The 24,337-nt window shown below is 38.6% G+C and overlaps 1 protein-coding gene across 1 annotated transcript in view; it reads left to right on the top strand.

Annotated features, from left to right (window-relative positions):
• Positions 1-24,337, top strand: part of SV2C (synaptic vesicle glycoprotein 2C) — a 207,706-nt gene that overhangs the window by 8,770 nt on the left and 174,599 nt on the right. The window lies entirely within an intron of this gene.

Raw genomic sequence — 24,337 nt, 5'->3', positions numbered from 1 at the left:
AGGCCCCTACCTGCCTGTCAAACCCCAGCTTAAAACCTCACACACCACCACAGCAGAATTTGGGCTCCTTTGTTTCCCCCAACCCCCTTGCAGCCACCACCATCATAGTGCTTCTCACACTTTGATGTTGTGGCTCTCTACACGTTTCCCCACTAGATTCTGAGTCCCTTGAGCCTTAAGGGGAAGAGGCCAAGTCACTGAGATCTTTATAACTCCCAAGTGCTGGACACATCAGGGCTGAACACGTTAAATATTTATTAAGCCTTTTTCATGGAAGTATAATATACAGAGATAAAAAGTGTACATGTTAAAAAAGGTGTAGCTGAGTTGACTTTCACAAAGTGAACACATCTCTTTAACCAACACCCAGACCATGACAGGGATTCTAGTATTCTAGAAGCACTTTTTGTGTGTCTGCTAGTCATAGCCTCCTTCTGGAGGTGCCTAACAGTTCTCCTTGTCCTGCTCAGATGCCTATTTTTTTCATGCCCAGTGTCTGGGAAACTGCTTGTCAGAGCCTCCTCACTGTTGATGGTCAGAGCATCATGACCATTCCCAGACAGGCTGCTACCTCCAGGCGGCCAAACTCTCAGTCCACACAATGCCAGGAGGAGAAAACAGTCCCCCACTCTTCTGGGTTCCACTTATGACTTGAGTCTAAGTCCCTCATGAGCAATTCTGTCATTTGACCTCCACTTTTATCAGATTGGATAAGTTTCCTTGTTTATGATTGGCTAAAATTTTTTATGAATGTGTATAGAATTTCAACCAATGCTCTTAAGTCTCTGATTCATCACAAAATAATTTATTTTTAATAAAGGCCAAGAATTTTATTTCTTCCTATGTCAATTTTAGTAAGCTGTGTTTTAAAAAAAAAAGAAATTTGTCAATTTTAATCCAGGTTGTCAAATATAATGCATAGTTATTTAAGATCACTGGTTTTTATTTTGTGAACTCTGTGATTCTTGTATTTAATTGTATTTTCTTCATTGCTTTGGATACTTAGTTCAGTCAATTTTGTATATAGATTCTAGAAACTTCAGAGTCGGGATTCCTGGGTGGCTCAGCAGTTTGGACCAGAGCCTGATCCTGGAGACCCGGGATCGAGTCCCACATCAGGCTCCCTGCATGGAACCTGCTTCTCCCTCTGCCTGTGTCTCTGCCTCTCTCTCTCTCTCTCTCTCTCTCTCTCTCTCTCTGTGTGTGTCTCTCATGAATAAATAAATAAAATCTTAAAAAAAAGAAACTTCAAAGTAATGTGGCATTATCTGTAGATCATTTAAAAATGTATATGAATTATTTAAAATGTATTCCTATCTCATTAGAATGTGGAATCATTGCCTCTGGTTATTTGCAAACTTTTAAACTCATTATTTCTTTTATTTGCCATTAAACCAGCCCTCAAAATATCAGAACATTAGTAACTAGATAGAATGACATATATTTAGTTACTTTTACAAACATCTGTATGATAGGCAGGTTTATAGAGGATTCCAGTTTCTTTGAAAGCAAGTGTCGATAAAAATGAATTACTCATGGGCTTACTGTGGATCTACTGGTTATTTAATGTATATGTGTTTGTAATCTGAACAGATAAATGAACCATGATTTGAATTTTGATGACAAGGTTTTTTTTAATAATAAATTTATTTTTTTATTGGTGTTCAATTTGCCAACATACAGAATAACACCCAGTGCTCATCCCGTCAAGTGCCCCCCTCAATGCCCATCACCCGTTCACCCCCACCCCTCGCCCTCCTCCCCTTCCACCACCCCTAGTTCATTTCCCAGAGTTAGGAGTCTTTATGTTCTGTCTCCCTTTCTGATATTTCCTACCCATTTCTTCTCCCTTCCATTCTATTCCCTTTCACTATTATTTATATTCCCCAAATGAATGAGAACATATAATGTTTGTCCTTCTCCGATTGACTCATTTCACTCAGCATAATACTCTCCAGTTCCATCCACATTGAAGCAAATGGTGGGTATTTGTCATTTCTAATGGCTGAGTAATATTCCATTGTATACATAAACCACATCTTCTTTATCCATTCATCTTTCGATGGACACCGAGGCTCCTTCCACAGTTTGGCTATTGTGGACATTGCTGCTAGAAACATCGGTGGGGGGGGCGGGCAGGTGTCCTGGCGTTTCATTGCATCTGTATCTTTGGGGTAAATCCCCAACAGTGCAATTGCTGGGTCATAGGGCAGCTCTATTTTTAACTCTTTGAGGACCCTCCACACAGTTTTCCAGAGTGGCTGCACCAGTTCACATTCCCACCAACAGTGTAAAAGGGTTCCCTTTTCTCTGCATCCTCTCCAATATTTGTGGTCCTGCCTTGTTAATTTTCCCCAATCTCACTGGTGTGAGGTGGGATCTCATTGTGGTTTTGATTTGTATTTCCCTGATGGCAAGTGATGCAGAGCATTTTCTCATGTGCTTGTTGGCCATGTCTATGTCTTCCTCTGTGAGATTTCTGTTCATGTCTTTTGCCCATTTCATGATTGGATTGTTTGTTTCTTTGGTGTTGAGTTTAATAAGTTCTTTATAGATCTTGGAAACTAGCCCTTTATCTGATACGTTATTTGCAAATGTCTTCTCCCATTCTGTAGGTTGTCTTTGAGTTTTGTTGACTGTATCCTTTGCTGTGCAAAAGCTTCTTATCTTGATGAAGTCCCAATAGTTCATTTTTGCTTTTGTTTCTTTTGCCTTCGTGGATGTGTCTTGCAAGAAGTTACTGTGGCCAAGTTCAAAAAGGGTGTTGCCTGTGTTCTCCTGTAGGATTTTGATGGAATCTTGTCTCACATTTAGATCTTTCATCCATTTTGAGTTTATCTTTGTGTATGGTGAAAGAGAGTGGTCTAGTTTCCTTCTTCTGCATGTGGATGTCCAATTTTTCCAGCACCATTTACTGAAGAGACTGTCTTTCTTCCAGTGGATAGTTTTTCCTCCTTTGTCAAATATTAGTTGACCATAAAGTTGAGGGTCCACTTCTGGATTCTCTATTCTGTTCCATTGATCTATGTGTCTGTTTTTGTGCCAGGACCACACTGGATGACAAGGGTTTTATTTTGTGAAAACCTGTGAACCTTATTCAAGTCTTATTATATCTTTGCCTGTCTTTACATGGATCTGTCAGACTATGGCAGACGTTGCAGATTCCATCCTTTAAGTTGGTTGTGGAGGAGCAAGCTCATGAAATACACACTGTCATGGTTTGTTGCAGGGCTTCTCTATACCCCGGCAACTCATAGAGCTAGTGACTTAGCATTGTTTGTTTTATAGTGCTGTTTAACTTCTAACTTCTCCCTAGATCCCACCCATTCCTTCTTTTTCATAATATCCATCCATTCCCTGTCCAACGTCATGAATTTCTTACTGATTTTTCTATTCTCCCTTTAACCATACTTGCCTGTGTTATGCTGGGAGGGAAAAAAAAAGAAAATCTCATTCGATACATCAGACGTTTATTGCTACATCGTGGTGCCTAACTGGCTACTCCAAAAGTTAGTAACCTAAAGCAATTTCTTTTTGCCCATGCATCTGTGGATTGGAAGACTAATTTACATTGAGCTTTGCTAGATTTTCTCCAAATTACAGATTAGATTCAGGTCTTTAATCCTACTTGGAATAATTGGCTACCCAGTTCATATATTTTGCATGGAGATGATAGAAATACAAGAAAAGTGGATGGACACTTAAACCTAGGCTCAAAGCCCCGTGCATGTCATTTCAGCCCATGTTCCAAAAACATATAATACATAGGACAGTTCCACATAACAAAGCATTGTCTCACACACTGCATAATTTACCCATGTCCTATTAGACATCCATTCAAGTGAAAATTTCATTTCTAATAATTTAAGTCTAGAACTACTGTTAAATACAAGTATTTTTGCATAATTTTCATATGTAACATATTTTCCTTGAAGGAAACAACTTATAAATAAATCAAGGGAAGACTGTACTTTGTTTTATTTAAAATCTTACCAAGTGTTGCTCATCATTTCCAACAGTCATGTCACCAGTGGTAACACACACTAGTTATGATGTTTAAATTGCTAATAAGTACTATTTGCCTCCATGGGTGTTTGTTACATTCATGCTGATTGTACATTTAGAAACAAGGGTTTCATGTCTTCATTTTGTATTTTAGAGTTGTTACACCAGAATATTTATATATTTAAAAATGTATTTTATTATTTCTTCTGGTTCTCCTTTTCCTCTGTTAGGGCATTATATAGGTATTCTAAGTTTAGCTGCAGATGGGTTATTTTATCTATGAAAATTATTTGACAAGACACTGAAAAATGGATGTTATTACTAGGTGGTGTTGGATTCCTCTAAATTCTACTTTTTAGTACCACGGGTAGTAAGCTGATTTATCTTTGGGGATGTGAGGGGGCAATCTGTAACACAGGGAGGGCTCTTCCATTTTGTCATTGTCTCTGAAAGGAGCATAATCTTTCTGTGAAGATTGCCACATTACTCTCTCTCTAGCAGTAGTTGCGAAGGGGGTAGTGTATGAGCTGGACTTGCTTACAGAAATAGTGTGTCTGTAGGAAATATACAAGCCTTTATCGTAATTCTACTTCCAGGGTTCACCCAAAACACAAGCAGTGTGGAAACTTGGGCAGCGACATGCTGCTCTAATCTTGATTAGTGATGGCTAAGGACAGGGCAAGCGTAGAGGACTCAAGAAACAGATATTTTCAAAGATGGATGCTCTAATAACTAGGGGAGATGCCCAGTAAGAGTCTGGTGGTTTCTTTCTAACCCTTCTTTTCAAATAACAATTTCTTGTTATTCTCTGAGGTCATTGCTAGACAATGTTCCCTAGGGATTCCCCTCCCTGTCTTCTGTGTATGAGAGTTGCAGCCATCTGACTTGCTTCCACAAGAGACTGACAAAACAGAGAATGAAAGGTTGATGATTTGTCTTGGTCTGTGGTTCAAGGATAAGAATATTTTTCTTATCAACAGAAACTGATGTAAGGGTAATTCAAAAGGAATACACCAGAAGACACTGAAGGAGTGACCCAGGAGTGAATAATGCATCCAATTTGTGTGCCTTTTAATCCAAAGTTGAAGTATTGATAAGGGCATCACTCTTTATCTATGGTGTGCAGAGGACATTTATTGGGGCAGAGCTGCAAACATCCATTACTGTGAACCTGAATATGTAATGATTGGGCCTGCCTTTTGGGATACAGGTGTATGTGCACAAGAAGGCTTGATTATATTCAAAGTCAGTGAATTAAAAAAAAAAAACCACAAAACACCCACCAAACCCATAAAGGTTAATATCTACTTCCCAGCAAGCCTGAGGAGAAAAGCCAGTGATTAATATAATTGATTGTGAGACAGGAATACAGGCCATCTTAAACTTCCAGCTTTATTTAACATCAGGAGAATGATATGATTCTCCTTTAAGGATGAGATCAGTGAAACCTAGTGGTCGTGGAAGATTTGGAGGCATTTGAACTCTACCTAAATTATATACCAACGGGATGTGAGCCAAAGTCAGAGGGATTTTATGCAGTAGACAACTAATTCATTTACTCTCAACTTTTGACCTTATGCACACCCTTATTATTACCATATTACTCAGTTGCTATGTTGATTACCACATCAGACATTTGGTGTAACATCATATTGCGTTTAATAAAGCATCTAAAAAATAATTAAGCTCCTAAATAGGATAGAAAATAAGAGTTCATGCTATGTCCAATTGTTGGCTTAGAAATTTTTTTCACTCAGTAAAAGATTTTGAAATGGGGTAACTCAAAATTTAAAAAATCATATGATGAACTATCTTTGCCTAAAATTAAAGTGCAATAAAGTGTGACTGAGCTCTTGGGACTCCCAGTGATGCTTCTGAAGTTACTTCTGTACCTCCTCCTTACCATATTAGTGCTTTCCTTTGCTGGTATGTGTGTGTTGGGCTATTCTGTGTGTGTGTGTGTGTGTGTGTGTGTGTGTGTGTGTGTCTTCATTTCCTCTGCTGGTAGTGATGGGTTGTGATATCTTCACTCAGGAAACAGTGATGATGTTAAATTCTTCTCAGGGTCTTTTGATTGCGTTCTGCTTCTCTGCTTGGAGGAGTTTCCTCCTTCCCTTGATGGATAACTAACCATTGATTTTGGGTCTGGCTGACATAGGTCAACACAAAATTCCTTCATAACAGTTTCCACTGTCCCTGACTGACAGCGTTGGGAATCAGGATGCCTAGCTTCTCAGTGTAACAGCTTCTCAAGTGAGCCACTGCATGTGTTCTCAGCCTGAAGGCCGTTTGGATTTATAGTCATGAGGATTCAGCCTACCTTCTGGTAATGATGAAGGAATTTATGATGATCTTGTCTAATATCAGATTTTCCTTCTTTTCGCCAAGCCAAATTTTTAATGCAAAATTCCAAATTTAATTCTCTAAGGACTAGCATGCATCTGTGTCTGTATATTCCTCAGGATAATCAATTCTTATATCAGAAGAGATAAAATTAGGAGTGGATGGTCACATGTGAATTTTCACCCTTAGTTGAATTTTGTAAATATGTCAAAAGCCTCTACATGTACAGCCCTGTCAGGGAAATGGCCAAAATATTTTATGTGTAAATTGCTCAGAGACTATGATGTTGATGAACTATAAAATTAGCAAATATTTGTTAACTTTATTAAGTATTAGGATTATAAGAAAAGGAGGTACTTTAGATGAATCATGGCACGTATTACTTGGTCCTGACTCATGTAAAGCCGCCTTTTAACTTAGCTGAGGTTCAAGGTTGGCTGCTCAATTACCTCTTTGTTTATTAGTTCAAAAGTTACAGGTATGGTAAATGAAAAAATACAGCTGCGGAGTACGTGATGAAAACTAGCATCCAAATGGCAGTTAATCCAATATAGCACCGTTATTGCCCTAAATGGACACTGTTTCCTATGAAAGCATAAAAGGTAACAGAATTTATCTTAAGGATTTAAAGATTCAGTGCACAACATGGTGTCTACCTTTTCTTTTCTTCTTAACAGGACACAGGAGAAAATAGACTTGACTAGATAATTGAAGTATTTTTTAAGAACAAAATCAAAATTTCAGTTCAATTTCAGTTCACAAATTGATTGTCTCCTTTGTGCAAGGCATAGGCTATGTTCATTAGGAAAAATGAGATTTGTAGGATTCAGCCTGTGATCTCGAGCACACAGACCTGTGAGGGAAGGCTCAGATGAATTATATAAATATTGTCCAACAGAGAGTGGGCGTGCGGTATATGCACTCCAAAACTGCAGTGGTTTGAAGGTGGCAATGGGACATTTGCTTGAGGCAGGTCTTCTGGATTCTCAGCACTATTGACATTTGGGCCAGATAATTCCTTGTTGTAGGGGGCTGTGCTGTGCATCATAGGGTAGTTAATGGCATCCCTGACTGATACCCACTAGATGCCAGTAGTATTTTCCCCTCCAGTAATCACCTCCAAAAATGTCTCCAAATATTGCCAAATGTCTCCAAGGTAGTAGAGAACATGCAAGTTCACCCCCAGCTGAGAACCACTGATTTAAGGTGTAAAGAGAAACTTCAAAAGCAATCATTTTTGAGGTGAACCTTACATTGCAGATGGGATTTTTTCAGGCAGGCAGGGAGATGTAGGGTATTTGAGGTGGAGCATACGGGGGCAGTTGGGAAATGCAAGTTATCCTGTAGATGGGGTAAGAAGTGGTGTGAGCTCTGGGACTTGGCAAGGGTGGGAGATTGAGCTGCTGCAGTGGATGGGAGTCCTTGAAGGTCAGATGTGGCGGTTTGAGCTCAGTTTGAGCAAGGAGAGGAATTTGAAATCAAGTGTGCAATGGCTATGGGTGGGGGGGGCTTGAAGTAAAGATACCAGTTAGGAGTGGCTAATTTGAGTTACTTCACATAGACGGCCCCCTGGTCTTCACTCATTCTGTGAAGTACTTAGCCCACACATATTTATTGTGCCTCTGTTAAGCACTAAGCACTGCTCCAGCTGCTGGAGAGAGAACGGAGAACAAGACAGGTAAAGTCCCTATTTTCATGGAGAGTATATTCTAGGGGCGGGGGAGACAAACAATAAACATATAAAATGAAACTATCAAAATAATTTTAAAATAGGGCTTGAGGGGCACCTGGGGGCTCAGTTAGTTAAGCATCTGACTCCTGATTTTGATCTCAGAATCTTGAGATTGAGCCTCGCATCCAGCTCCACGATCAGTGGAGTCTGCTTGAGATTCTCTTCCTCCCTCTCCCTCTGCCCCTCCCCCTGCTCATGCATGCACACACTCTTTCTAAAATAAATAATAAAATCTTGAAAAAAAATAAAACAGTATTTAAACTCCAAACAGTAAACCAGTTATGTGATCTTTACTGACTAGAGAGGTTGCTAATATTAATGATATTATTTAGTGAGCTTAATTAGTGAACTTATTGTAATTAAGACATTGAAACAATTTTGTTGCAATAAAATTGCATGTACATCAACATTTTTTTAGAAATCTCATCACTTGGTAGCCAAAAATGGAGAGGTAAAATAGATTGTATTTCTTCCCTTTTGACATATAGAAGTATTTGTTATGAAGAATATTTCTTTGTAAAGTTATTCATTGGAAAGAGGTTTTACTTGTATGGCTACTTGGGACATTTGGACAATTCCTTTTATTTTATTTTATTTTATTTTTAAAAAATATTTTATTTATTCATTCATGATAGACAGAGAGAGAGAGGCAGAGACACAGGCAGAGGGAGAAGCAGGCTCCATGCAGGGAGCCCGATGTGGGACTCGATCTCGGGACTCCAGGATCACGCCCTGGGCCAAAGGCAGGCACTGAACGCTGAGCCACCCAGGGATCCCTGGAAAATTCCTTTTAAAACAGTGGCACCGATTACAAGAGAAGAAGAACAAAGGCATCTAACATGTGCTGGGTTCCTAACACAGGCCAGCTGTTCTTCTGGGCACCTGTTCTTAGTTTTTATCACATCTGAGTCCAGGCCACCATCATCTCTCGCAACAGCCTTTACCAGGGCCTTTGACCTTCAGTTTTGTCCCTCTTCAATACACTATAGGTTTGTTAAACAAAAAGACTGTGTCTATTTTCTTAGTTAAAAATCAGCAATGGCTCCACATTGCCTTATGATCAAGGATCAATTCCTAACTAGGGCCACAGAGAATTTCTTCAGGTCCTTGATGGGACCGTGCTCTCTTCTTGCCTCCTCTGAGCCTTTCTGCCTGCCTGGAGGCTCTCCCCTTCATTCTTCACTCCACAGCTCACCTAGTTAACTCCCATTCATTCTTCAGAATTTACCTAACAGTGATTTCCTTAGGGGAGTCCTACCTGATTTTCCCAGGTCCAATTTAGACACCATTGTAATGTGCAAGTGATACACTTTCTTCTTGTACAGTGGTAACACTGGTTACTCTGTTTCATGAATGCTCACTTCTCTGTCTGGATTCTTGAAGGTTTGCCCTCATGGGCTCAGCAGGTGACACAGGGCCTAGCATAATCACGAAATATTTGTGGGGTGGATCAGTAGGCAATAATGCATTTTAGAAATTAAAAGTCTGGCGCAGAAAGAGCCTGCATTGCTTGCTCAAGGTCACAGAACTATAAATAGTGGATCTGTACCTGTGGGGCTTCAAAACCTAGGTTCTCTCTATACACCAAGGGAATCTGTGTATTCTGCGGAGCTCTGTGAGAGCATTAGAGAGACTTGACTTAGACAGTTTCCATGTAGCCTTGCTGAGAGGCGTTCGATAAATATTCATTATTTATCCAACAGGAAACAAGACCCTGACTTTAGCATTCTCTTTCATTAATGTACCTCTGTGATGATCACCAGCCTTGAATCATCAAGGCTCGAGTCCTCTCTGTTCATAGCGAATGAAGCCTTCGCATTTGCAAGATCTAGATTTTGTTTTTCACTTGCTTGCTTCATTAATATTCCATTAGACCCTTATACAAGCTTTTGGTATGCTTCACTGCCTTCCTCCACCCCCATTCTGTTATAATGTCAGTCTGCAAATCCATATAGGGATAAATAAAAAGCTATGCAGTAAGTAATAATGCATAATTGAAATTGCTAAAATATTCAGTATGTTGTTTAATGGATTTCTAAAATTACAATACCTTTTATTCATTATTTACCATTCATTTAGTCCTCATGTGTTTTTTGTAGTCACTAAAATGCAAAGTAGTTATATAGAGGAATTTTGTCCTATTATTTACCTGCATTCCTAATTTTTTTTTGAGAGAGAGAGACAGAGACAGAGAGACAGACACACACACAGAGAAAATGCATGAACAGGAGTGTGAGTGGGGTGGGGAAGAGGAACAGAGGAAGAAGGAGAGAAAATCTCAAGCAGGTTCCATGCCCAGCACAGAGCCTGACCTGAGGCTTGATCTCATGACCCTGAGATCATGACCTGAGCTGAAATCAAAAGTGGGATGCTTAACTGAGTGAGCCACCCAGGTACGCCACCTGCATTCCAAAATTTAAGCTCATTCCTAATTTTATGACTTGTAATAAATAGCAACATGGGTTTTTTTTTGCACATATAGAAATTTAAAGGACAATTATGAAACAAAATGTTTCAAATAGTATAATGCTGAAACTCTTTAAAAATATTAATGGCCCTTCACAATGGGTGTATATTGATTGTATCAAAGAAATCTAAAGTTTTTTTTCCTTCATGTCTTGGGCTTTTAATATGATCAGTTATGGCCAGTGTACCTGGGTTTGCATGCTAGTCTCTGGTGTATAATCTTCACTGGGAAGATGCATGCTCTTATACTAACTACCTATATTAAGTTGGATTAGTAGACGTAATAATAATGGCAAATATTTGTTATTGCCTGGGTTCTGCTTGTTACAGTACCTAGGCTATTTTCATACACTGTCTCATTTACTCTTCACAATTTTTAAATTAGTACAATTAAGTTTTAGTGTGTTTTCTGATGAATTTTATTAAACATTTAAGGAAGACATAATACTGATTCCACATAAGCTCTTTCAGAATATAGCAAAGATAGATACCCCTTCCAACTCATTTCATGAGAGCATAATTACCCTACTCCTAAAACTAGACAAAGATGTTACAAGAAAAGACCCTCAACCAATACCCGTCATGAACATACATGAAAATATCTTCAACACAATACTAGCAAATTGAATTAAAAAAACTTATAAAAGCCATAATACATAATAACCAACTTTATCCTGGGAATGCAAAGCTGTTTCAACATTTGCAAATCAATAAATGTAATGTATCCTATCAGTAATCTAACAGATAGAGAAAATCCATATTATAAAATTTTGCACTTACTTTTGATTTTTTACACACTCTAAGCAGTCAGAATAAAAGGGAACTTCTTATAAAGAGCATCTCCAAAAACCTTATAACTAAAATAATATTTAATGTTAAATAGTTTAATGCTTTCCCCTTAATACTGGGAACTAAGCAAGGATTTCTACTTTAACCATTCCTATTCAAAATTATTTTAGAAACCATGTCCAATGTAATAAAGCAAGAAAAAAAGTGAAAGTCTTCCATATTGAAAAGAAAAAACAGAACTGTCTTTATTAATGGATTACATAGTCACATAGTTGGAAAGTCCCAAAGAATCCACACAAAAATTTGCTAAAACTAATATACAAAAGTCAAATTCTTATGTGCTAGCAATAAATAGTTGGAATTCAAATTTTAAAAATAACCAATTTCAATAGCACACAAAAAGAAATACTTATAAATCTAGCAAAATGTACAATATTTTTATTTTGAAACCTATAAAGCACTGATGAAGGAAATGTAAAAATCTAAATAAATGGAGAGCTATCCTGTGTTCATAGATTGGAATACTCAGTATTATAATGATATCAATTTCCCTCAAACTAATTTGTGAATTCAGTGCATCCTGATCAAAATACCAGCTGATTTAAATATGTGTGTGTGTGTGTATATATGAATCAACAAGCTGACTCTAAAATGTTTATGAAAAGACAAGGAACTAGGATAGCCAGAACTCTGAAAAAGAAAAGCTGGAAGATTCACATTTACTTTATTTCAAAATTGACTCTAAAGCTACAGGAATCAAAACAAAGTCGTATTGGCAAGAAGATAAACATATAGAAGATGGAAAAGAATAAATATTCTAGAAATAGACCTATATATATATGGCCAATTGATTTTTGGAAAAGGTTCAGAGGCAACTCAATGGAGAAAGAACAGTCTTTTTCACAAATGGTACTCAGATCTTTGGATATCCAGAGCAAAAACAAAACAAATAAAAACAAAACAGTTCCCCCAAAACCAAAAAATTCTTGATCCATACCTTTATACTGTATGCAAAAATTAACTCCAAATGAATCTTAGAAGTAATTGTAAAACGTAATACTATAAATCTCCTGGAAGGAAATATAAGAGAAAATACTTGTGAAAAGATTTCTTAAATATGAAATCAAAAGAATGTTCCCTAAAAGAAAAACTTGACAAATTGTACCTTGTTAAAATTAAGACCTCATGATTAGACACCAGTAAGAAAGTGAAAATCAAGCCAAAAACTGGGAGCAAGTATTTACAAAATCCTTATTCAATAAGGGACTTGAGTGCATAATATATGGATAAGTCTCAAAACTCACAAAGTAGAAAACAACCCAGTAACAAATGGACAAGATATTTGAATAGCCACTTCATCAAAGAAGGTATATGAATGACAAATGAGCAGAAGAAAAGATACTCAACATAATTCCTTATTAGGGCAATGGAAATTAAAGCTACAAGTGTGTTTGTTGTCCATTTCACTCATGTAGATGGGAATCTATTGTATAGTGGGTTCGTTTATGGGGGATTAAAACAGGAATGGACTGAAGATTACTCCCACTAGAGTAGTAAAATAAAAAACACACTGACAATGCCAAATGCTGACAAAGATATGGAATACTGGAACTACATTGCTGGTGGAAATGCAAAATGGTACTTTGGAAGACACTTTGGCAGTTTCTTATAAAGTTTAACATCTATTCATCATTGATCTTGATCCTAGATATTTGCCCAAGTGAAGTGAAAACCCATGTTTACACAAAAACCTGTATGTGAATGTTTCTGTGGGCCTTATTCATATCTCCAAAAGTTGAAAGCATCCCAATGTCTTCCACCTGGTGAATGAATAAACAAATTGTGGTTCATTTATACAGTGGAATTATACTCAATAATAAAAAAGGAACAAACTACTGATAAATGCAACAAGGATTAATTTTAAATGCATTATGCTAAGTGAAAGCAGCCAGATACAGAAACTACATACTGTATGGTTATATTTCCATGACATCTGGAAATAGCAAAAAAAAAAAAAAAAAAAAAAAAAAAAAGTGTTGCTGGGCCTACAGTCAGGGGAAGGGTTGATGGCAGCTAGGCCTGGGGAATTTTGGGAGTGGGAGAAATTGTTCTGTATCCTGACTGTGATGTGTTGATGTTTGCCAAACTTGCAGAATTACACACCAAAAAGGGTGAATTTTACTGGACGCAAGTTAAACCTTAACAAAAGATTTTAAAAGAATTTAATGTGTTGCCTCTCCAGGTTACTTTTCCACATCATCTAGATTTGTTTCTGACTTGGTTTCCCTGCCTTGGCAACCCCTACACTTGTCTTCAGTAACTGGCTCTTCTTCAGCTCCCCCCATTGGTCTCTGAATGGGCTCTAGCTCCTAGTAATTGACTCTGGCTCCACTAGGTGCTGTCCTCCTCTGATCAAATGGGCAGAATTGACTTCCCCAGAGCCAAACACTAGCAAACCCTATGTTTTGATCTCATTATACTCTGCACCACAGCCAGTGAACGGCAGTTTCTTACATTTTTCTTGTTTACCTACAACAGGGTAGATGCCGTCCACCTTTCTTCTTGCATTTGTTTGCTTCCACAGGCTCACCCTTGCCACTGAATGATGATGTCTAGTTTTCTTGTTCTTTCTCTAGGTTTTTAGTGTACACAGTGTGCCCATTGTCCATTTGGGGCATGCAGATGGAAAGTTTATTGAGTGGTGTTTTCAATCATGGGAGACTAAAGTTGTGATTCTCTGAACAGTTCTGGTACTTGGAAGTCATGGTGCTCTTTCTGGAACGCTGTAAACATATTGATATATTAAGCTTAAGATAAATAAACATGTAGGTTTGTTCTAAGTCAGGCCCTATACCAGATTCTAGTAATGATAAACTGTATTAAATACTAGTGGTATAAGAAAAAAAAATAGTAAAAAGTTAAAATGAGAAGATTACGACCACTACTTTTTTTTCTTCTGTGACATGAAAAACCATTGCCTTGCTGTTTTAGTAGGGAATGTTTCCGTCCACTATGAAACTACTGTTTCATAGGAGCAGAATTTGGTGACTAGTGAAGCCTGAAAACCATATATTCTGACAACTGCATCTTCTTTTGGGAAAGCAGATTATGATTAGAGCCAGACTTTTTAGGTAAAAAAAAGTTATTAAAAGGTGGTGGGGTACTAATAATAACTATTCCAGGATATCAGGTATAAACTAAAACCATTCCAGGAACATAGGCTATATGATGATCCTAGTTACATGGCACAGGTAGGATATACAGATATTCAGTAATCATTCATATTCACTCTTAAAAATGTGTAAGCAGTTCATCCATTTTTCTTCATGAATTGCATGGCACACTGCTATGAGCATACATGGCCGTAATTCCTAGTCAACATCTATAATTTTGCTCTTTTTTTCCTATTCAGGCTCTAACAATGCAAATGAATATGAGTTGATACTTCTCAAGTATTTTACTGTGCATGTAAATCACCTCAGGATCCTGTTAAACTGCAAATTCTGGTTCGGTTGGTCTGGGGTGGGACCTGAGCTTCTGCATTTCTAGCAAGTTCCCAAGTAATGCCAATACCAGTCTTTGAAAAGCAAGGCTCAAGAGGAAACCTTTGAAAGTCACTGGCCAGTTTGGGAACTTGGATTGTTGGTAACACAAAGCACCTGATTGTTCATATGGCAATGGCATATGGCTAGACAAGTACTGAGGCACTAAAATAGATATCTGTTGATTTGTAATAATTATATGTTTTGATCCAACAAAGAGTGAGAAAAAATTCACTCTACATTTCTTGATATCTATGCATCCAAGGTCAGGTAAGACCATTCACTGTTTCTCTTTAGTGTAAGAAAGCTTGAAGCAAATAGTTATATTCACACACACACACACACACACACACACACACACACGAAAGGAAGAAAGAATGAATGGGTTATTTTGTGAGGTTTCTCTTAGAGTAATTCTGTTTATTTATTTATTTTGAAAGATTTATTTATTTATTCATAGAGAGATAAAGAGAGAGAGGCAGAGACACAGGAAGAGGGAGAAGCAGGCTCCATTCAGGGAACTGGATGTGGGACTCAATCCTGGAACCCCAGGATCATGCCCTGAGCCAAAGGCAGATGCTCAAACACTAAGCCCAGGGCGTCCCATCTCTTAGAGCAATTTTAAAGAAAATGTTTTTCTGCTTCAGATATTAAATGAGAATATTAGTTCTAGTATAACTTTATGTTGCAGGTTGATAACTATGACCAAATGAAAATTGTGACTTTAAACACACACAGACACACATATTGACAGAGACACAAACAGACACAGACAGACAGACACACACACATATACCCTAGAACAACAGAAATATGTTCTACAGGAATTCTAGTTAGATCAAACTTCCCCGCATCTTCTGCATTTAGCACAGTGTAGAGGAAGTTCTGCTGGATGGTTTTGGAATCTGAAAAATGAATCACAAATGTAACAAGTCAAATTGCTGTACATACAGAAACCCCACACAGAGAAGTGAGGACTGTGCTAAATTACATTAATGACCTGTCCTACACTGAATTATTATGTGCATTCTTCATATTGTTATCCCCTTTTATCAGTTTTAGACACATGCAGTTATATGCTAAGTGCTTCCTGGTTCTGTTTTACTATGACTTTAGGCATACTAACTAGTTAATTCCTAAGAAAGAAGAAAAGGTAGTGATGTCAAATAAATAACAAGTAACAGTGAAAGACAGTTGAATCATTTTCTTGGAAATGTGACTTTCAGTGTCTTAGTTTCCTATCAGTTTATACATTTGCTCAGCCCTGCCACTTTTCCATTAAAATGCAAACCCTTTTATAGAAGACAAAAGGAGTGATTTAGATATTGAAGTAAAATCTTTAAACTAAATTCCACAATCAAAATTCACGGTAATTGCGCAATAACACTGGTAACCATACATGCTACGTCTAGTAGTTAGGTAAAACAAGTCCAAGGCTGACAGCTTTTTTTTTTTTTTTAAGATTTTCTTTATTTATTCATGAGAGACACACACACAGAGAGAGAGAGGCAGAGACACAGGCAGAGGGAGAAGCAGGCTCCATGCAGGGAGCCCGACGTGGGACTCGATCCCGGGTCTTCAGGATCACGCCCTGGACTGAAGGCAGCGCTAAACTGCTGAGCCACCCGGGTCCCCGGCTGATTAGTTTTTAAAGATCTTTTATGACAGATTTTTAATTAATAGATGAAAACAATAGACCAAAGCTGTTAAAATACTAGCCTAACTATAAACTAGTTAGTGACAAAGGTAGTCTTGAAATCCAAGTTTCTTCATTCCTAGTTCAATATTGTTTTTATATTGTTTCCTCGTTGTTTATATTTTACATTGCATATTTTTAACATTTTCAGAACATCAGTAAGTTTTAAAATTTTAATTTAAAGAAGAGCAGAAAATATTTTCATAATAATCAGTGAGGTACTAAGAATGCAACTAGATCTCCAAAACGTGTATTGAATTTGCTCCAGATTTACTACAACAATTTCTTTTTTTTTCTGAGTATAACATAACTCAATAATTATATACATTACAAAATGCTCACCATAGTAAGTGTAGTTACCATCTGTTACCTTACAAACTTATTACTAGATTATTCAGTATATTCCCTGTACTGTACTTCTCTCATCTTTATGATTTATTTATTGTATAAATGGAAGTTTGTAGCTTTTAATCCTCTTCACCTATTTCACTCATCCCTTCTCCCCCCCTTTCCCTTAGGTAACCACCAGTTTGTTCTCTGTATTCATGAATCTGTTTCTGTTTGCTTGTTCATTTGTACTGTTTTTTAGATTCCACACTTTAAGTGAAATTACATGGTATTTGTCTTTCTCTGACTTCTTTTATTTAGCGTAATACTCTGTAGGTTCATCTATATTTTTGTGAATGTCAAAATTTCTTTTTTTTTAGGCTGAGTAATATTTCATTTTGTGTGTGTGTGTGTGTGTGTAACCTTATCTATTCATCAATTGATGGGCATGCATGTTCTTCCATATCTTGCCTATTGTAAATAATGCTGCAATAAACATAAGGGTACATATATCTTCAAATTAATGTTTTCATTTTCTTTGGATAAATATCCAGAAATGGAATTACTGGGTCACATGGTATTTCTATTTGTAATTTTTTGAGGAACCTGCATGCTGTTTTTCATAGTGGCTGCATCAATTGACATTCCCACCAGCAGTGCATGAGGGCTCCCTTCTCTTTACATCCTCACTGACACTTGTTATTTCTTGTCTTTTTGATACTAGCCATTCTGACAAAATTGTTTCTTTCTACTACTTTGACCAGCTCTGTCACCCTCCAAAGAAATAGACTAGGGGAATATTGACACCTGCTTTCAATCGTCCATGGACTTTTTATTACAGAAGTAGAGGAAAGAGGAAAGGAGCTGAATTTTCATTTTATTGTAGATCTGTTGCCTAATTTTCTTTGAGAGGCCCTGTATGCAGTCTATGGACAACTCTAGGGATATGTTCATTTCCAAGGTGACTTTAACTCGTGTGAAAATGTTGAAATACAACTTGGCAGAGGGGAGTGACACGGTATATGGTGGCTGTGGGTAGCGCTGTGAACCTTTTGTAGATGACGGCCTGTACATGATGTATATATCACTGTTCTAATTATATTGGTCATAGTTGGCTCAACCCTATTGAAAAGGAGCTGGCCAAAGTGCTGAAAAGCCTGGCTGGTCCAACAGAAAGCTCTGGAATAGCACTTCTTGAACTTATTTGATCATGGAGCAATTAAAGCTAAATCCAGTGGACAATGATCAATTCTCATCTTTTTAGTTCCCTGTCAGCAACTTTTTGACATGATTGATCATTAGCTCCTTGTGGTAATTGCTAAGATAATTGTCTCTCAGCTCCAAGATTACTTTTCTATATTCTGCTTGTATTGATATTGATGGGACTACAAACTAGATTTCTGAGATGGCTCCATGTTAGGTTCTGCCAATAGGAGATGCTAGAGGGAGACTGAGAGTCTGGTGGAAGAAGAATGGGCTTGCTCCTCCTGAGTCACTTCCTATTGGCTTTCTGTCCACATGTGGTTCTCATGAGTGTCATGACTTAGTGAAACATCTTCACTCCAGAAGTGACCATTCCCTCCTGTTGCCACATATTATTACAGTTGGCAGTTGTTTCAATACTTGCAGGACCTGCCTATACTGGATTGAATAGTGTCCCTTTAAAATTCATGTCTTGCCAGAACCTTAGTATGTGACCTTATTTGAAAATACAGTTTTTGCAGATGTAATTAGTTGAGATGAGGTTTTACTGGTTTGGCCCTAAACCCAATGACTGCTCTCTTTATAAGAAGACCATGTGAAGATAGAGCCTGGGATCAGAATAATGTGTCTTCAGGGCCAAGGAATGCCAAGGATTCCTGGCAACAACCAGAAATTAGGAGAGAGGCATGGAATAGATCCCCTTCAGAGCCTTCATGGGGAGCATGGCCCAGCTGACCCCTTAATTTCAGGCTTCAAGTCTCCAGACTGTAAGAGGATGAATTTCTGTTGTCTTAAGCCACCAGGTTTGTGGTAATTTATATGGCAGCCCTGGGAAACCAATACACTGCCTCATCATAGCATCCTCAGAGACCTAATACCAGGTGGCTGACAGCATCTTATTAGGAAAATGTTCCCAGACCCACAAAGTCCCTCCTTTGAACTCAGAAACACTAGCACCAGTTGAGCAGCACCTGCTTATCTGGAGTCTGAGCTCAGCTCAGTGGGGCCCTGCCTCTAAGTTTATTTGAGAATTGAAACACCATTCCTTTGGTCCCCCAGACCTAGAGGTCATAGTTTTTTTCTTGCAATTCCTTATAGTTCTATTTTCCCCTTTTATTACCTGGTTAACAATTTCATACTTGATAAATATTTATCAAGAATTCAAGAATTTATCAAGAATTCAATTGAATTCTCTCAATTGAGTCTCCTCACTGGTTCTTGACTGACACATACCTCCCTGAAACTCTCCTCATTAAATCTCAGTGAAATCACTGTCTTGGGCCCCTCCTGCTTCTCCATCTACTCTACTAGTTTATCCTCTTTTCTCCAACCTCTTAACCTTTCAGTTATCCAGAGTTCAATCCCCCCCTCCCTTCTCTCCACTCTTCTTTATTCTCTTCTCTGCCTACATTAAGTCCCTTGGTGATCTCATACATGCTTATTACTTAAAAATCTCCTGTACTGTTGACTTTCAAATGTATATAACTTTGACTGAGACCTCTGGCCCCTTTACTTCAACTACATACTCAGCATCTCTATTGGATGTCTAATCAGTAGCTAAAATTTAATGTGTCCAAAACCTGAACTCTTGATCCCCCGCTATCCAAACTTGCTGCTTCTGCACCCACCCCCATTGCAGTTGATTAAAAAAAAAAAAAATCCATCCTTCCCCTTCCTCTCTGCCCTCTCACACTCCACATCAGGAAGTCTTTGTGCCTCCACTTGCAAGTCCTATCTGGAATCTGATCATTTCTCACCACCTCTACTACTGCCCCCAACCCCTGTCTGAACCTCCTGATTTACTAAAGTAGTTTCCTGCCTGGTATCTGGTTCTATTCTGGTTCTCTAGGATCTATCCCAGCAGGGCAGCCGGAAAAAATATCTTAAACTGAAGTCAGATCATGTCCCTTCTCTGCTCAGATCCCTGCGCAGTTCCTCTCATACTCAGAGTAAGGCTGAAGTCCTTACTAATGTCCATGAGGCTTTACATCAACTGATCCTTGTTACACTTCTGAGTTTATCTTCCACTTTTCCCTATTACCACTCTATTACAACCATTCTGGCCTCCTTGTTTGTTGTTCCTTGAATATGCCAAGAATGATCTTGACTTGGGGATTGAGTTCTGTCTGCTGCCCCGAACATTCTTTCTCCATTTATCCTCTTGGATGATTCTCATCTCCTTTAAGTCATTGCCCCAATCTTATCTCAATGAAGCCTAACCTGAATTCCCTAATTATTAGTACAGCCCATCCCTTTCCCATTCTCTATCCTCCTTGCTTTACTATTTATCTTTCATGGCATAGATTATCTTCTAATAAACTAGGTTATTTATTTTAGTATGTTTATAATTTATTGTCTTTCTCCCCCTGCTAGCATGAAAACTCCACAAGGCAGGGATCTTGCTTGTCATTGTTGCATCTTGGGTGCCTAGAATAGTGGCTGACACATAGCCGAAAGGCTTAAAATAAATATCTTTTGTTATGTTAAAAGCATGAATGTATTTGCAGATCACTAATAGATGCTCAAGAAATGAGCTAAACACTTGAGTTAAAGTAGTTCAGAAAAATGAATACATAAAGGAATTAATACTGCCAGAGATGACCAAATAATCCAAAGGAAAAATAAACACTTATAACAGTAGGTTTCTTATGAAAATCAGTAAGTGATCCAAAAATGGAATAATTAATGTTTCAAAGTACTCTAACTTGAGTGCAACAGAATGTTGCAAAATGTGAAGATTACAAACTTTTTGCCTAATTCCAACAACTTGAGAGTAATGAGGTCTTGTTGCTTTTGTGAATTCTACATGTTTAATATACAACAACACCTATTAATATTTCTTCAACCTCTATTCCACTGAACATGGTTTATGAAATGCTGCCATCAAATAATGGGTTGGCACAGAAGTCCACTTGCTATTTAGACATAACAAGGCAAATAACACCTCAAGCACTCAGTTTTCAGTAACATTTTCATTCGCTACTATGGCAGTTAAGAATTGATTACATAAAATATGTGAGGAGTATTTGAAAATCCATAAAGGCAGCAATTTTATCAAAAGAATGAATTTTTACAGTGTTTTGTTAAGATCAGCCATTTAAAAATAATGTTTAATTCTTGAAAAACATAAAATATCTGCAGATCCCTTTAAACTTTACATCATGTGCAAAAAAAACACATTCTCAGGAAAGGTCATGCACATTTAGCCTACACAACTCAGTAGGCAAGTGTTGAAGATATTTGGTTTTCAAGATACTTTTTTGGAGGTATTTTTGTCTACATTGAATGTAGAAAGCCTTTTTTTAAATTAAAGAGCCAGTGACCCATGATCAACAGAAGGCAGGGTACTGACAGAAGATTATGTGACGTGAAAGCAGCTTAAGGATTTTTTTAAGCATTAGGAAAGCATCTTTAAGAATTCTTGCTTTTGAAAAAGTACTAAAAGACACGAAAGTAAACAACAATATGAAAATAATAAATTGACTTCTGTTCTATAATGTGGTCCATAAAGAGGGCTAACATGAGAATGAGGTCCTCTATGTTGGTACAAAGAGGGATGTAAAAAGAGGGATTGAGGCAAAAGAATTGAAAAGAGATGCATGGAAGGGCAATGAAAGGAATATGAGAACAGAGAGTGTGGTTCAGACACTAAGCTTATCGGAAATGAAAGACATGGGCAACATTTGCAGAACTTGCTCTAAAGACTTATTTTAATTTCTTTAATTTTACATGATTTTTTTTAAAGCACAGGGGCGCCTGAGTGGCTCACTTAGTTGAGCATTGGGCTCTTGCTTTTGGTTCAAGTCATGATCTCTGGGCCCTGGTATTGAGCCCCATGTCGGCTTGTGCTCAGAGGGGAGTCTGCTTAAGGATACCCTCTCTTCCTCTCCTTCTGCCCCCCTCCATGCTCGCTCGCTCTCTCTCTCTTTCTCTCTCTGCCTTTCTCTCTCTCTCTCTCTCAAATAAATAAATATTGCAAAAAAAAATTTTAAGCACAAGTGTCCTTGAAATTCTGTTTTTCACCATAGTAGAGGGAAAAACCTTTCTGCTCTGGAAGAATGATATATCTATATCCTGTAGAGTAAAAAAGGTTTCTTTTCATTGGATAACCTTAAAATCATTTAACATTTTGGGCATAAAAGGCATATTTTGATTTTAAGCTGAAGCTTTAAATCATCTGTTGCTACCTGACCTAGGGATCAACTAGAAATAAAATGTGGGTTGAGTATTCCATCTTAAAGCAAACAGAGAAAATTTGTTACCTGGGGGAATTGAAGTGAAAAAAATTCATTTGGTTGTCTGTCATTTTGTAGACAGAGAAGAGGTTGACTAACTAATGAGCTATGTGTTTGTGTTGGCTTCTTGTTTTCACCATTGTCCTGTTGACTTTAGAGACAAAGCAATTAACCCTAGGAAATTAATAGACCTTGAATCTATCGATTAGGTGTGTGTGTGTGTGTGTGTGTGTGTGGAGTTCTTAGGGTTTTCTATATCTAATATATAGGAAACAAATACAATGGTTTGTGCCTAGATATTTCAAGACAGGATGTCTATTTTCCATAGAAATAGAATAATAATTAGAGATTATAGCTTATTACTGACTATTCTTCTGGGAAACCACTGCCCACAGCATTTTAAACCACCTAACATCTGTAAATGGTGTCTCCAAGTACCAAATAGTGAAGCATTTTCTAACGTGCACACCATAAAAGACCTCCTTTTATGTTTCTCGAGATCCTTCAACAGAGAATGCTGTTGAACAGAAAGCAGCTGTGTGAGCATGTCAGTGCAGCCGGAAGGGCCAGTGGGGAGCAGAGGAGGACATCAGGGGCATGGAGTATCCCTAATAGGCCCTTTCAGAGCCTGCAGGAAGTGGGGCATGGAAGTCTGTGGCAGCACAGCTTGCATAGGAATACACGCGGGTAGAATTTCTGTGTTTGCACGCCAAGTGAGTAGGCAGGCTGCCTTTCAAGTCAAGGCATGATCCCAAAGGATCTATTAATCTAACTCAGCAGACCTTCAAGGTTTGTGAAGTTAACATTTGGGACTGGACAATAAAAAGCAGTCCTGCAAGCCTCTAGTAACCATGCTGGTGGATCAGAGAGCTGCGAGGCTGTCGTGCAGAAGTGCCCTCTGGGGGTGTGAGCAGCGCGGCAGCCCGCTGGTACTGATGCTGGTAAGGAGCTCCCTTGATCTCCATTTGCCTCTTAATATGCATTGGGTGGAGAAATAGAAACCGAGTTCAGGAATTTGGGATGGGCTGAAGCACACTGGAAAGCAGGCACAGTGTTGCCCGCTGCCATAAAGATGCCAAGACCATGAGTGTTTGGAGTTCAGCCCCACTGGGCAGCTGAAAGAGAACAGACTTCCTCAGTTTCACATGAGTTGGGACTGGCCTTCTGTGACTCTGGGCCATCCCGACACATCTCCATTTCTTTGTCTATGAAATCCGCTCTAAGCACAAGGGAGGACCCTAGGAGGTCACGTGTGTGAAATGACTTTCAAACGTTAACGTCCTCTACAGGGGACGTGGCAGGACGCGACGCCATCCGGCACGCAGGGGATGGAATCCCGCCTGTGTTGCGATTTCTGTATTCCGTACCAAGAGAGGAAACAAGCACCGAGGGAGGGACAAAGAGAACAGATAAACCTTATTGATTCCATCGACATTTAGAAAACCTTTTAGGATCTTTTAAGTCATTGGGGCCAGGTGACGTCTGGAGCCAAGATGGCGGCGCGCAGCGACCCCGGGAAACGCCGCTTCCGGCCGCGGCTCGGTGGAGCCCCCTGCGGGCCTGTGGGCGCCGCTCCCCGGATCAAGAGGTGTGCGGTCCACCGGCGGGACCCAGGCAGGGCTGCAGACACGCCTCATATGCAGACTCATGAAATGGATTGAATAAAGGTGGTCCTACGGTGTGGGGTGCTTTAACCAAGATTTAGAATGAAATTGACGCTACCTTGACCTTCCGAAGACCACGCAGAGGAGGCATCTGTGGCTCCTGTGCCACGGACACCAACGGAGGCAACACGCTGCTTGCACCCGCAGGACCCACACCAACCTCAGCAAAGTCTCCAAAATCCACCCTCTGCCGCATGTGCATGTGATAAAGGATCTCGTTCCTGACTTGAGCAACTTCTATGCTCAGCACAAATCCATTGAGCCATTTATTTATTTATTTATTTAAAATTTTTATTTATTTATGATAGTCACACACACACACACACACACACACA

This window comes from Canis lupus, chromosome 3 (genome assembly GCF_003254725.2).
Source record: "Canis lupus dingo isolate Sandy chromosome 3, ASM325472v2, whole genome shotgun sequence".
NCBI classification, from domain to species: domain Eukaryota; kingdom Metazoa; phylum Chordata; class Mammalia; order Carnivora; family Canidae; genus Canis; species Canis lupus.
This window is presented reverse-complemented; position numbering and strand designations above follow the sequence as displayed.